This window comes from Dipteris shenzhenensis, chromosome 3, assembly GCF_047967505.1.
Source record: "Dipteris shenzhenensis isolate YYH24624 ecotype China chromosome 3, Dip_SZ_1.0, whole genome shotgun sequence".
In the NCBI taxonomy this organism is placed as follows: domain Eukaryota; kingdom Viridiplantae; phylum Streptophyta; class Polypodiopsida; order Gleicheniales; family Dipteridaceae; genus Dipteris; species Dipteris shenzhenensis.
The window spans coordinates 49,828,592-49,840,744 of record NC_141598.1 but is presented as its reverse complement, the minus strand read 5'-3'; the positions used below and the strand labels follow the sequence as shown (position 1 = coordinate 49,840,744).

The 12,153-nt window shown below is 42.8% G+C and overlaps 1 pseudogene; it reads right to left on the bottom strand.

Moving 5' to 3' along the window:
• Positions 1 to 2,954: 2,954 nt before the first annotated feature.
• On the bottom strand, positions 2,955 to 3,139 carry LOC147903943 (U2 spliceosomal RNA; annotated as a pseudogene).
• Positions 3,140 to 12,153: the final 9,014 nt, after the last annotated feature.

Here is a 12,153-nt window from a genome sequence, read left to right as displayed (position 1 = left end):
ATATACCACCATATGGATTGTAAATAAGCACTATGATTTACGTGAGAATCATTTGAGGATTTGATTCACCCTGTTCTCGTTTTAGCCAAAGACGTAAGTCCCAATAATCTTAAAAAATAAAATAAGAAGCTTTAGATATTTTTCCTTTTGCACAAACCACCGCTTCACTCCTCCTTTCCCTTGTTCTGTACATGATAGTACACGTAATTACATGGGACTCTTTTTTCTTGTGAAAAGAATATTTTTTACTATAAAGAGAATCTGAAAGCACACGGGGCGATTTCAACAAGCATCACCTCACCCTCAGAGCTGCGGGACTCTACTTACAATCAGCCATTACCTTTTGAATAGAACATATCCAAATTCCACATACATACATACATGCGTGCATGTGCGTGTGTGTGTGTGTGTGTGGACCACAGCGACTAGGGAATGGCGTTCCCCCTTCCAAAATGGCATCCCTAAAGGAAAGGAGCACAAGAACGTCTGGAATGCCATCAGAAACGTTTGCCAAAGGTGGAACGTTGGGAAATGCGTTCTCGGAATGCAATCTAGACGTATAAAAAAAGCATTCTTGGTAAGTGACCTAGTGTGGGACTAGTGAAGTCTGGTGCAATTTGGACCCAATCTCTTTTTCCTCCTCTAATTTCCTGTGTGCCTTGCGGCTACACTCTCCTCCAGCTCCCTACACTACCCTTTAGCCCTCTCCGGGCCGCAGCAAGGAAGGACGGAATAATGGGAGACTTATGCCTCACCATTGGCTGCCTACACAGCAGCAAGGAGGTCAAGGCTCACAGGAGCAAACTCTGCCTTACGTTGGGCTGTTCATTGGAGCAGCAGGAAGTGTGTTTGTGGGGTGCCATTACGAAGCCCACAGTGGCTCTAGGAGAGAAACACAGGCTGAAATGTTGCCATGGGGAGGTAGGACAACAGTTCTGGGTGTCACAGGGTCCACATCTAGTCGACACCCTGCTGATACAGGGTGGCACATATTAATACGAATCGAAGTTCTTATTTTTTAACATCATGGGGACATAGTTTGTATACGATTTAGTCCATCCTCAGAAAAATATATATTGTTGTTTTCTCTCTCTCTCTCTCTCTCTCTCTCTTTTCAGCAGTTTATCTCTGCTGCAGGGAGCCAGATTCCATCAGGTCATTTCGGATCCTCACTCATCTCTGGGAGCTGCTCCGTAGGCAGGACAATTCGAGAGGTCTAAAATTGTTGTGCCAGCCATGATGCCTATGAATTGGCTCGTCCTTCAGAGGACAAATCTGCAATGTGAGGCGTGGTGCAACCTCTCTAGCAACCCTCTGTATCAGTAGGTCCAAGCCATCAGGGTCAATGCAGTGATACTAACCTGTTACTTATATACGGCCAATGGGTAGCTCTTCTCACCTATTCAGTCTCAACTCTTATAGCGATCAGGAGAAATCCGGGCCCATCCTACCCTGTGGAAAATCGGTCTTTTCCTTGGGAAGCCTCATACAAAATTGATACTTTGTACTGTTTTCAAAGCATCTAATAAGATGTCTATTTCTTGGAGGGGAAAGCAAAGCCACAGCCCACCCCCTAGGAGGTTCACATTTCTCTTCACCCGTATGTGATACTCCTACAAGTGCATACTAAAGATTATCTTCACTTCTCCAACTAATTAGATTTTCTCAAAGTTACCTTTGAGTTAATGCACTGTGAGTTTGTCTTACACATCTTTACTGAGTCTACTTATGGCTGTACTAAGCAAGAAGCTCCTGCTCTTTGACCTCCTGTGCCAAGTATATGTGTACCATATGCATATATCTAGATGAATCCAGGAAGTTCCTCTGAACATGCCCAAACTCATCCTCTGAAAATAAAAACAGGTACACATATATCTAGATGAATCCAGGAAGTTCCTCTGAACATGCCCAAACTCATCCTCTGAAAATAAAAACACGTAGAGTTTCCTCTCATGACAGACGCTCAACAAGGTTGACAACCATAAACGCCGAGCAGGGACTAGCTATTATGACAAAATTCGAGGATAGTACATACCTGTATCACTCATTTTGGGGAATATTGGCTGTTACCTGCCAAAAGAGCACTTAACATCTGCCATAAAATAAAGCTCACGTATGTTAGGGTCTACCGGTGCCTGCCCAACTGGTTGGCTGATCTCTTCATTGTGTACTTTTTCAATCCTTAGTGGCTTGCTCTGGGCATTGTATGTTTCCCAGGTAATGAGAGATTGGAGGGTGAAAGCCTTCCTGGAAGGCAGAGACGGAAGACTAGGTGCTTCTTCAAAGCTCAATTGCCAGGTTGTTGGAAGGTGGACTTGGTGAGCGTTTTGAAGCCTTGGCTGTGGACAACACGGGTAAATCTATAGGTTTTCGAAAGGCTATGCTGTCATCGGAAGATTACCTAGATGAGATATACCTTTGTAAGACTAGACTATGTCCAATCATACAAATTTAGATTTTTTGTTGAGCTCATGGTCCAGGTTTTTTGAGATACACTTGGGCTGGGAGATGTGTGTGGATCACCCACAGGGATCTCATTGCTTAAGTGAGTTACTTGGCTGTAGATCCTGCCAGAGTGAAGATAGCTCGAAACAGACCTGCTTGGAAGACTTAGATTACGAGGGGGATAGCTGAATGATAGTTGTACCAAGATTGCTCAACATAACTCGTGGGTTTGTGACTGAAGATGGTATAGCCATGGACGCGTGGTACTGCCAGGATTGTACCTATATACTCGGGTGGTTCACTTGCATGGGACCAGAGCAAGAAGTGCGGGTTGAAAGACCAATAAACAAGGACAGCTCCAACTTGTTCCAGAGGGCTTCTCCATGGGAGCCAATGGAGCATCTACATCGACAAGTGGGGATTGGCTCACGGTGTGTCACGAGTCACGATGCCCTTGACCTTCCGTTGGGATTGAATTGGGCTCCTCCCCCGCCGGGGGGAAGAGGGAGGAGGGGTGCGCCAGGCCTCTGAAGCAGTGCAAGACAGAGGCGACGCTCGCGGTCCCGGATAGCAAGTTGCCGGATCCCTGAAAGAAATTAGGTTAATATCATGTGACCCGATGGGTCACGTATCAGATATTAAACTGATAAGAACAGATACTGCACTTGATCTTAGACAAAAAGCAGAAAGGTATGGTTTCCAACTTGCTGCAGGTTGCCTTAAGAAGGCCTCCCCTCACCCACTTTTGCAGTCTTGCCTTAAGAAGGCCTCCCCTCACCCTCTTTTGCAGTCTTGCCTATGGGATCGGATCTCTCATCGCCAAGTGTCCTTTGCTTATTCGATAGCTCCCTCCTTTAATTATTGCTTAGCTTAGACGCCTTCCCTACATGTTTAGCCCCTCCAATTATCATTGTCTATTTATGTTCACCACAGGAATGGCGAAGAGACGCCTTTCCCTATGATGGCCGGGAGTGAGATTCGATGAGCAAGACCGAGGCCTCCTTAGCCTGGCGTAGCGATGCGGAGCAGGGCGGTTCTGAAAATTCGAGAAGACACGTGGAGGTTATACATTTCATCCCTCTAGCCCCCAGGGCTAATCCATTGGAACTACCACTCTTTTTATGTGCTTTTTGCATGCACTGTTCAATATCATCCCACAGTTCACGATGTTCATCATCTATCACTAAAGCTTGAAGTCGCTACTTAGATCTACCAGCAGCATGGTATCCCTTGCTACCTCTTGCCTGGGTCACCATGGTGGACAAAGTCCTTAAATGTAAAGCGGAGATATCTATGGTCCTCATGTGGGGTTCCACTCAAGGGCAACTTTGATGTGTCGTGCTCCCTACGTCCCGCAGCATTGTATCCCTTGTTGCCTCTTGCTTCGGCCACCATGGTAGGCAAAGTCCGTGATCGTCCTCTATTGGACTTTGATGGGCCCTCTTTGTCTTGCTTGTGCAATCAAAGGAGCCGGTTTCCATTTCACCAAACCTCGAATAGGAAAGTCACCATGGGTTCGAGTAGCCCAAATCTTCTCTTGAATGAACAAGTGCCCCTTTCTCTCAACCTCCTGCATGTTACATGCATCTCACGAGTGGGATGATGCGCTCTACTTATCCTATCTCAATACCTAGCCAATCACGAGCCTCAAGGCATATCTGAGTATAGCTAAGGTGGACCATTCAAACCCTCCCCCAAGGTCTGTGGAGGCTGTGATAGTTGAGATATCAGGGACCATATCAAATTGTGGAGGACCTTGAATAGGGAACATATTTGAGTATAGCTAAGGTGGACCATTCAAACCCTCCCCCAAGGTCTGTGGAGGCTTTGATAGTTGAGATATCAGGGACCATATCAAATTGTGGAGGACCTTGAATAGGGAACATTCTGGATTGTGGACTTGCATGGAAACGTATTCCCACCACTGGTGAATGGATTCCGCATGAAATCTTTTATAGGTTTATGAGAGCTGAATAACCCAATCAGAGGATCCGGAGTAGGAAGTTATTGCCGAGATGGCATCTAGATATAATACGGTGTTGCAGCTACTCGTATTTAGTTGATTGATATATTACACATGTGGGTCGTCACTTCTAAGAAATGGTTTAAACTGAAGATGTTTGATTCTAGGATTCATTTCAAAAATGTCCTTATCCTTGAGCTCATCAGAATGCTGCAGTGTGCGAGAAGTCATTTCAATCAGTTCAAAACTCAGCATATGATGTCTACTACGCATAATAAGACTGTTGGTAAGTCACACAGCATCAGCCAACATAGCTAGGCAACCTCAGGAGCACAAGAGGATATTGATTCAAAGACACTTTTAGACAAAACGGGCAAGTGCATAACTGTTTCCTTCAAGCATTCCCCTACTCTCCATTTGAACATCAAAAGCTCAAAGAACTGGAAGAGGATGATGCAAAGTTGGATCTCAAATGAGCAAAGTGAGTAAGTCAATATGATGTCCTCGATCATCTCTGTTTATTGACTTTAAATTTTATCTGAATCACTTCGAGCCAGAAAACCAAATATGGTTATGGAAAATAGATCTAGAGGGATATCACCATTACCCCTAGTGGAAGTAATAAATAAATTTGCAGAGGAAAATGAGCAGTTTGCAAAGTTATAGGAATTGGGGGGTTACTTAACCCCAAGGATCCAGCTCACAGAGGAAGTTGTTTCTAAAGTATTTTAGTTGCCTTTGCACTTGGATGCTATTACAAACAAGGGGGTGCTCAATTGGAGATGAAGCTCACAAGACATGGGAAAGGAGAAAGATAAAAGACCACACAAGTAAATTTAACACACCACATCGTATTGTCTATCAGCCTCATGAAGAAAGAGGCTAAGGTGATCCACATAATACAAGGGAATTTGTGTTGGCTTATACAAGACATGGAAATCAATGACTTGATGCTTGAGATGAATGTTGCACCATACAATCTGTGGGGGTTAAAGGTCACTGTGCCTTTACCCCAGTTATGTACAATACTCAAACACATATATAAATGAATGAAAAAGAAGATTAGGGTGGTTCTGCACCCACCAAAACTTGTGGCTCTCTGTCTCTCTCTCTCCTTCTTCCGTTCTTGCTTCCGTTGAGAGCACTCTCAATTGGTATCAGAGCCCGGGTGATCTAGCTGAGCGTGTGTGAATGCTTGGAAGCTCAGCAGCTCTGTGGGAGGAAGGAGAAGCTCTGTGGGAAGCTTTGTGGGCAACTTTACTTGCATCTGAGTGTGCAGAGACCTTGGAGGAACCTTTGGAAAAGTCACTTTGGTTTTGCGAAGTGGTTTTGAGAGCCTGTTAAGTGTTTTCAAAGAAAAAAGTCATTTTTTGAGCTTTTCCCTATTCCGTTCCATGACAGAGACTCCATATTGACTTGTAGAGGCAACTCTTGCTTGCTTTTGGTGTCCACTTCACTTTAGGAGCTTGGAAACACCTTCATTCTTGAATCTGGGATCATTTCATTGGATTTCTGACTCACTGTGTCAATTTCTGCGTTTTTTGCCCGGGTTGTTGGAACTCAAGTTTGGAGCAACCATTTGCAAATCTGTCAGTTCCGGTGGACTCAGGAGGTCCTAAAACTTCTATATTGCTCATCATTCGCACTCCGGTGGAGTTTACAAACAGCTCTGTTTCTAAAAACGTTTTTCAGTCCGTGTGTTGGACCCAGTGATTGAGACGACGGTTTCTAAAACCGTCTGTCCCATTGCGTTTCGGACGCCCAAAAACCCCTACCTGTCAGTTCTTGCACGATTCGGTGGAGGATTTTCAGAGTTCTAGATCTCTGTGTATTCGATTTCGTCTCTCTGTTATGCATTTTTCATTCTAAGGTTTTGAAACCTTAGATTTATGCCACATGGCAGTGGATAAGTATTGACTCCCATTTCTTACTCATCGGTTGGGATTTTGGAGTTCTGGCAGAAGAGAGATATTTGCAGATTTTCTTGCTGAATGCGATTATGCAATGGCGCCCATGTACAGTTCATGAGATTTCAACATATAAGCAATTTCAGTACATTTTGATCACTTCCTATTTGTTGGCCAAGTGATAAGTCTTCCTTTTGTGAAGGGGGAGTCTTGGGTTCAATTCCCACTCCTTAATAAAATGAGAGGAGAAGAGAAAAGAAAGAGAAGAAGTAGATAGAGGGGCGCGAGGTCTGTTACAGTTTTGCAAAAGCCCAAAAAATCTGTCGCGACCAAAAGAAGATAGAGGGGTGTGAGATCTGTTACAGTTTTGCAAAAGCCCAAAAATCTATCGCGACCAGAAGACACGATCTATCCACGACCAAAAAACGTAGGAACCCAAAAAATCTGTCGTGACTAGAAGACGCATGCGCAGATGCACCAACAGCAACTAGGGGGTGTGCGGGTGTACCTAGAAGACGCACGAATGCACACGCATGAACCCAGAAGAAGCATGGATATTATAGTTTTGTAGATGCGATCAGTACAACCAGAAGATTCGCCCATCAGAAGATGCACAGGAACCGTGAGCAGCAGTAGGCACCTGGAGGCATAGAAGCAAGGAAGTTTTGCAGCCACAAATACAGGAACCACGAGCAGAGGGTATGCAAATTGGAGGCAAAGAAGCAAAAAATTACACACAGAAGATGTCGCAGAACCACACCCAATCATAGGAGTAATGGATTTTATGCCACTAGCTATGGAGATTTCGATCCCAGCAGCCACACCTTTTCTATTAACTAGAAAATAAATCGAGACAAGAGGCTAGATGCTAGGCATGGCGATGCTCGAGGGCCATAGAGGAAAAGGAAACGTGAGGGGAGAAGCATTAACATGGGTGGGGAAATGGGATGAAGAGAAGTGGGAATGAAGAGGGAGACTATGGCACAAGGGGAGATGTATTACCCCACGTGTTCCAACCCTCCCGAGGGATTTATGAGGCTTCTACTTGAGCATCAAGGTCTAAGAAGTACTGGGATTAGCTCCATTTAATTCTGAACATGACTAAGTGGATGGACCTAGTGGTCCAATGTGTGTCACCCTATTAAGTGGTGGTCCAAAACATACCTTGGGTCCAAAAGATACTTATTGAAGATAACCCCTCTTTTTCTCCCTGGGCTAAAAGTTCTTTAGCGGGATGCCTAGCTTCCAAGGGTCGAAGTAGGTGCTCTGGAATACCGTCTTGGTAAAATATATCCGTTAGAGCCAATAGATACCATCTTCTCATTATCAAACATGTAGAGTACTTTTTTAAGTGCATGCCAATAATCCAAATTCAAGGTAGATACCCGATCATTTGCAAAAGCAAAATTCTCCCATTTAATATAAATGCATCCAGTGTTCAAGCATACACATCATCACCCAACCATCAGCTGGAGGACACCATGATCTTCATGTGTTATAGATTATTCTTGTTCTATATCCTACCTGGAAAGGCACTGCATTGGATATATTGTATCGTGGAACATTAGTTTCAAGCATCAAGTCATTTATTTCCATGTCTTGTAAAACCAATGCAAATATTGGTTTCTCCCATTTATGTGGTGTGGTGGGAAAATATTGTATTCAATTGTTCTAGAAATATGTGATGAAGAGCATTTTGATTTCTAACACAAAGCCACATGCCCAATTTTTAAAGGGAATTAGGTGGTTTAGGGTAAAATTAAGACATTATCTAGGTAGCCCCAACATCTACGAGTACTTATTAGGCACACTCAGGACAAGAACTCGGTGCATAGTGGAGATCATGAACATGTTTGGGGCCAAACAGGGTTGTTCTTTATCACCCACCTTGTTTGGCTATACATTGATGAGCTGGGGCATTCATCAAGACACTATGTGGAGCAGCCTTACCCTTAGTTGGATCTCTGATAGAAATTCTATTGTATGTAGATGATGTGGTTTTACTCTCCTTCCCAATCAAGGGGGTCTTCCTTGACACCAGCTCCTCTAAGGTAAGAGCTCTATCAAGGTATAAGGCATCAAATCTAGGGACCACCCTAGGATGAGTTTAGCTACACTTATCCCTCACCAAAAGCTTTTCAATAGATCTTACCTCTAGTTCTCCAAAAATTCCTTAATGATTTTTTGTGGAAAAATGATTAATCTTTGCCTTGTCTGTGATTCTTCTACATTCACCACTAGTTGATCTATGCTCTCTTGTGCATGTTTTTTCCTTATAACTATGAACATTTCCTCATTGTCTTTGTCCCCTTTTCCTACCCACCATTCCCTTCTATATTTCTTAAATTATTGTGATGCTATTTGTTTCTCTTTTCTTAGTTCATCTCTAACAAATTTGAGCTCAAAATAGTAGTCATAAGTGCTCATGTGGTTGATGATTATCTCTAAAAAGTTAATGACTTAGTCATATGATATAAAGACGTTCTTGCTTAAGTTACATAGATTTTGAAGGAGTCCTTCTAAAAATATGCCAACATAGAATTCCATTAGTGCTAGATGCTAAACTATTAGGCAGGAGAGGTATAAAACAAATCCTAAATATGTCAAATAGGTTAGATAAGCTCATACAGGCTAGATTCACTCTATTCAATTGATAGAATTGATTGGTTATTCCAATTTGTTGTAGTACCAAAGAGATTTCCCTCATGCTGACGGTATTAACTGTGCACTCAATGTTGGGTGCTTATTACATGTAACATCAAATACGATCACAAAAAGGATTTCATTGCAAACCACAAGGTGCAAGGACATACTTTCAAGGAGTGAGAAAAACATTTAGTTTTGGTACCTAAAAGAACATGTTTTTGTACCTTATAAAAGTGCTTACCATATGAAATATATTATCTGATAACAAACCCCTAAATTTTATGCTATGGTGACATGACACATCACCAAGTTTACACAATGTAAGGTAATTTGCATCTGCCAAAATGTTCAAATGTTATTTAAAACGATGAAATTTTCTAAATTGCATTTTAAAAAGAATAGCTTTGAGAAATTAAAAGTGGCTATAGTCTTTGCTCTTGTCTTAAAGGTAGTAGATCCCAATGAACCATTTGTGGTTGAAACAGATGCCAGTGATGTTGTTGTTGGGGCAGTGCTTTTACAAAAGACAACACCTTTTGGTGGACAACGACCACTATTTAGTGGGACTCTAGACCCTTTCGTATGATGTCATTTTGGATGAAAATATATTTGTTGGTTCTATATCTTTGTTGGAGTATTGTCTAATTACTAACTTGCACATATGCATGTTGAGTACATCCTCAACCAAGTCATCTTGCATACTAACTCTCTCAAGCCTCTCATACTCAATGGAACTTGCATAAAAAATATCTTAAATAAGGAGACAAGTACACAAGTTGACATAGGGGCACGAGAGTTCATTCCAACTAGCGCTAGAGGGAATGAAGACTCCTCCCACCCTGCTCTCCTAAACGAGATAAAATGTAGAAGAATGTTGCATCATGTAGATTGCAATTTTATTGTCCTTGAATGTGTTTGTTGATGCATTACATATCATTCTTGCTCTATCTCCTACATGGAAAGGCATTGCATTGGATAGATTGTATGGTGCAACATTCATCTCAAGCATCAAGTCATTGATTTCCATGTCTTGTATAAGCCAACACAAATTCCCTTGTATTGTGTGGATCACCTTAGCCTCTTTCTTCATGAGGCTGATAGACAATACGATGTGGTGTGTTGAATTTACTTGTGTGGTCTTCCATCTTTCTCCTTTCCCATGTCTTGTGAGCTTCATCTCCAATTGAGCACTCCCTTGTTTGTAATAGCATCCAAGTGCAAAGGCAACTAAAATACTTTAGAAACAACTTCCTCTGTGAGCTGGATCCTTGGGGTTAAGTAACCCCCCAATTCCTATAACTTTGCAAACTGCTCATTTTCCTCTGCAAATTTATTTATTACTTCCACTAGGGGTAATGGTGATATCCCTCTAGATCTATTTTCACTTCCACTAGGGGTAATGGTGATATCCCTCTAGGTCTATTTATTACTTCCACTAGGGGTAATGGTGATATCCCTCTAGATCTATTTATTACTTCCACTAGGGGTAATGGTGATATCCCTCTAGATCTATTTTCCATAACCATATTTGGTTTTCTGGCTCGAAGTCATTCAGATAAAATTTAAAGTCAATAAACAGAGATGATGGAGGACATCATATTGACTTACTCACTTTGCTCATTTGAGATCCAACTTTGCATCATCCTGTTCTAGTTCTTTGAGCTTTTGATGTTCAAATGGAGAGTAGGGGATCGCTTGAAGGAAACAGTTATGCACTTGCCCGTTTTGTCTAAAAGTGTCTTTGAATCAATATCCTCTTGTGCTCCTGAGGTTGCCTAGCTATGTTGGCTGATGCTGTGTGACTTACCAACAGTCTTATTATGCATAGTAGACATCATATGCTGAGTTTTGAACTGATTGAAATGACTTCTCGCACACTGCAGCATTCTGATGAGCTCAAGGATAAGGACATTTTTGAAATGAATCCTAGAATCAAACATCTTCAGTTTAAACCATTTCTTAGAAGTGACGACCCACATGTGTAATATATCAATCAACTAAATACGAGTAGCTGCAACACCGTATTATATCTAGATGCCATCTCGGCAATAACTTCCTACTCCGGATCCTCTGATTGGGTTATTCAGCTCTCATAAACCTATAAAAGATTTCATGCAGAATCCATTCACCAGTGGTGGGAATACATTTCCATGCAAGTCCACAATCCAGAATGTTCCCTATTCAAGGTCCTCCACAATTTGATATGGTCCCTGATATCTCAACTATCACAGCCTCCACAGACCTTGGGGGAGGGTTTGAATGGTCCACCTTAGCTATACTCAGATATGCCTTGAGGCTCGTGATTGGCTAGGTATTGAGATAGGATAAGTAGAGCGCATCATCCCACTCGTGAGATGCATGTAACATGCAGGAGGTTGAGAGAAAGGGGCACTTGTTCATTCAAGAGAAGATTTGGGCTACTCGAACCCATGGTGACTTTCCTATTCGAGGTCTGGTGAAATGGAAACCGGCTCGTTTGATTGCACAGGCAAGACAAAGAGGGCCCATCAAAGTCCAATAGAGGACGATCACAGACTTTGCCCACCATGGTGGCCGAAGCAAGAGAAAACAAGGGATACAATGCTGCGGGACGTAGGGAGCACGACACATCAAAGTTGCCCTTGAGTGGACCCCCACATGAGGACCATAGATATCTCCGCTTTACATTTAAGGACTTTGTCCACCATGGTAGCAAGGGATACCATGCTGCTGGTAGATCTAAGTAGCGACTTCAAGCTTTAGTGATAGATGGTGAACATCGTGAACTGTGGGATGATATTGAACAGTGCATGCAAAAAGCACATAAAAAGAGTGGTAGTTCCAATGGATTAGCCCTGGGGGCTAGAGGGATGAAATGTATAACCTCCACGTGTCTTCTCGAATTTTCAGAACCGCCCTGCTCCGCATCGCTACGCCAGGCTAAGGAGGCCTCGGTCTTGCTCATCGAATCTCACTCCCGGCCATCATAGGGAAAGGCGTCTCTTCGCCATTCCTGTGGTGAACATAAATAGACAATGATAATTGGAGGGGCTAAACATGTAGGGAAGGCGTCTAAGCTAAGCAATAATTAAAGGAAGGAGCTATCGAATAAGCAAAGGACACTTGGCGATGAGAGATCCAATCCCATAGGCAAGACTGCAAAAGAGGGTGAGGGGAGGCCTTCTTAAGGCAACCTGCAGCAACACGGAAATC